Source organism: Bombus fervidus, unplaced genomic scaffold, assembly GCF_041682495.2.
Source record: "Bombus fervidus isolate BK054 unplaced genomic scaffold, iyBomFerv1 scaffold0176, whole genome shotgun sequence".
NCBI classification, from domain to species: Eukaryota; Metazoa; Arthropoda; class Insecta; order Hymenoptera; family Apidae; genus Bombus; species Bombus fervidus.
The window spans coordinates 11,202-14,860 of record NW_027212737.1 but is presented as its reverse complement, the minus strand read 5'-3'; the positions used below and the strand labels follow the sequence as shown (position 1 = coordinate 14,860).

The 3,659-nt window shown below is 44.4% G+C and overlaps 1 non-coding gene across 1 annotated transcript; it reads left to right on the top strand.

The window, feature by feature from the left end:
* Window positions 1-1,735: 1,735 nt before the first annotated feature.
* On the top strand, window positions 1,736-3,659 carry LOC139997770 (small subunit ribosomal RNA). The gene has a single exon (XR_011803106.1). It is a non-coding gene; the product is annotated as a small subunit ribosomal RNA (ribosomal RNA).

Below are 3,659 nucleotides of genomic sequence, written 5' to 3'. Positions count from 1 at the left end.
AACTGGATTAAACGTTTTTTCGAATTTTTTAAAAAATTTGTGTTCGACGAACTGACACGACTGCGATATTTGTTTAATTATTTCGTTAATTAACGTTGCAAGGTATATATTTTTTTGCATATTTCTCGTTGTTTCAACGTGTTCTAATCGATTAAGAACGTGGTTTTTGTCCGTATTCGTTAAAAGAGGTGGTTTACTGATGCGATTTTGAAAAAAAAAAAAAAATTAAATTTTTCGATAAAAACTCGTTTAAAATATTAAAATAAGCGGTGCGTTAAAATATCTCGACGATAGGACGTTTTATAAGGGTACTTTATTGGAACAAAGTGGTCGAGCGTTTCAGAGACTAAGTCCGACGGTACGTTGGGACTTAGAAAAATTTCGGCCGGCGGAAAAGTCCGAAAAGCTTATTTCGAGTTATTTCGTTAAAAAGCGTTATAAGGTATAAATATTTTTGCAGAAACGGTTATATCTCTATTAAATACAACTGGATTAAACGTTTTTTTCGAATTTTTTAAAAAATTAGTGTCCGTCGAACTGACACGACTGCGATATTTGTTTAATTTTTTCGTTAATTAACGTTGCAAGGTATATATTTTTTTGCATATTTCTCGTTGTTTTAACGTGTTCTAATCGATTAAGAACGTGGTTTTTGTCCGTATTCGTTAAAAGAGGTGGTTTACTGATGCGATTTTGAAAAAAAAAAAAAAATTAAATTTTTCGATAAAAACTCGTTTGAAATATTAAAATAAGCGGTGCGTTAAAATATCTCGACGATAGGATGTTTTCTAAGGGTAGTTTATTCGAAAAAAGTGGTCGAGCGTTTCAGAGACTAAGTCCGACGGTACGCTCTAACGGAGGTTTTACATGGTAAGCGCCCGGCCGCTGGCCCGGCCGGCGCCGACCGTCCGGCCGGCGCTTTGGTATCTATAAGAGACACGTCGAGTCGGACGGTCCGGACGGAACAGCGTCGAGCGCGTGGCTATTCTACGGCCTCGGTTGAGAATTCAGTCACCGCTCCTCGAGTCTTAGTGAACTTTTTTACTATTTCTCGACTGTTCCTTCGTTCTCGTATCGACTCTTTCTCTACACTGCTGCGCCGCGGGTCGCTGTCCTGGACGTAATGACCAAATAACGTGGCAAGGTTCCCCTTAGTCGGGAAGCTGGATCCTGTATGCTCGCACTAACTTTAAAAAAAGTTAGGGCAGTGTGCTTGTTACTAACTGAGTATCAATTCATGCTGGTTCGGCAGAGACCGTTCCAAAACTTATGTTATAGCGTACGCAGTACGTTTTAAACATACGAAAGGCTAATGGGGAGCGTACTACCTTTTAGGAAGTGCGTTCTTTCTGATTGGAGAATATCAAAAGAACGAACGAATATGTTTCTTACGAGGACGGTACGTTCAGCATGCAGTTTACGTGCTTTTTACCGCTAAGGCATATTCGTTCAACCAACAAACCATTCTTACAGAATGATCCTATGAACAGAATGATCTTAAAATATTCCACACAAACAATCAAACGAACGAAAGAAAGTAAAGAGAGAGTGGCGAAATGAGAGAGAGTAGTGGCGTTCGACGTTACAACGGGAATTAAAAGGGTGTCGTCGAACGTTCACTAAGAACGAAAAGTCTCGTCGTACGGTGTTACGGACCCACCTACGACACTCTGAGGCTATTTTAAAAAGAGAGTCTTTTGACTCTAATATATAATATATATATAAAATACAAAGTTCCCTGGTTGATCCTGCCAGTAGTCATATGCTTGTCTCAAAGATTAAGCCATGCATGTCTCAGTACATGCCGCATTAAGGTGAAACCGCGAATGGCTCATTAAATCAGTTATGGTTTCTTAGATCATACTTAAACTTACTTGGATAACTGTGGTAATTCTAGAGCTAATACATGCAAACAGATTCGTACCAGAGATGGTACGAATGCTTTTATTAGATCAAAACCAATCGGTGGCGGATGGCTCGTCCGTTCGTCCATCGTTTGTTTTGGTGACTCTGAATAACTTTGTGCTGATCGCATGGTCATCTAGCACCGGCGACGCATCTTTCAAATGTCTGCCTTATCAACTGTCGATGGTAGGTTCTGCGCCTACCATGGTTGTAACGGGTAACGGGGAATCAGGGTTCGATTCCGGAGAGGGAGCCTGAGAAACAGCTACCACATCCAAGGAAGGCAGCAGGCGCGCAAATTACCCACTCCCGGCACGGGGAGGTAGTGACGAAAAATAACGATACGGGACTCATCCGAGGCCCCGTAATCGGAATGAGTACACTTTAAATCCTTTAACGAGGACCAATTGGAGGGCAAGTCTGGTGCCAGCAGCCGCGGTAATTCCAGCTCCAATAGCGTATATTAAAGTTGTTGCGGTTAAAAAGCTCGTAGTTGAATCTGTGTGTCACAGTGTCGGTTCACCGCTCGCGGTGTTTAACTGGCATTATGTGGTACGTCCTATCGGTGGGCTTAGCTCCTCGCGGGGCGGTCCAACTAATATCCCATCGCGGTGCTCTTCACTGAGTGTCGAGGTGGGCCGATACGTTTACTTTGAACAAATTAGAGTGCTTAAAGCAGGCTACCTTCGCCTGAATACTGTGTGCATGGAATAATGGAATAGGACCTCGGTTCTATTTTGTTGGTTTTCGGAGCCCCGAGGTAATGATTAATAGGGACAGATGGGGGCATTCGTATTGCGACGTTAGAGGTGAAATTCTTGGATCGTCGCAAGACGGACAGAAGCGAAAGCATTTGCCAAAAATGTTTTCATTAATCAAGAACGAAAGTTAGAGGTTCGAAGGCGATCAGATACCGCCCTAGTTCTAACCATAAACGATGCCAGCCAGCGATCCGCCGAAGTTCCTCCGATGACTCGGCGGGCAGCTTCCGGGAAACCAAAGCTTTTGGGTTCCGGGGGAAGTATGGTTGCAAAGCTGAAACTTAAAGGAATTGACGGAAGGGCACCACCAGGAGTGGAGCCTGCGGCTTAATTTGACTCAACACGGGAAACCTCACCAGGCCCGGACACCGGAAGGATTGACAGATTGATAGCTCTTTCTTGATTCGGTGGGTGGTGGTGCATGGCCGTTCTTAGTTGGTGGAGCGATTTGTCTGGTTAATTCCGATAACGAACGAGACTCTAGCCTGCTAAATAGACGTAAATTATGGTATCTCGAAGGCCCCCGGCTTCGGTCGGCGGGTTTTTACTACCAACGTACAAACAAATCTTCTTAGAGGAACAGGCGGCTTCTAGCCGCACGAGATTGAGCAATAACAGGTCTGTGATGCCCTTAGATGTTCTGGGCCGCACGCGCGCTACACTGAAGGAATCAGCGTGTTTTCCCTGGCCGAAAGGCCCGGGTAACCCGCTGAACCTCCTTCGTGCTAGGGATTGGGGCTTGCAATTATTCCCCATGAACGAGGAATTCCCAGTAAGCGCGAGTCATAAGCTCGCGTTGATTACGTCCCTGCCCTTTGTACACACCGCCCGTCGCTACTACCGATTGAATGATTTAGTGAGGTCTTCGGACTGGTGCGCGGCCAATGTGATAAGCATTGCCGATGTTACCGGGAAGATGACCAAACTTGATCATTTAGAGGAAGTAAAAGTCGTAACAAGGTTTCCGTAGGTGAACCTGCGGAAGGATCATTA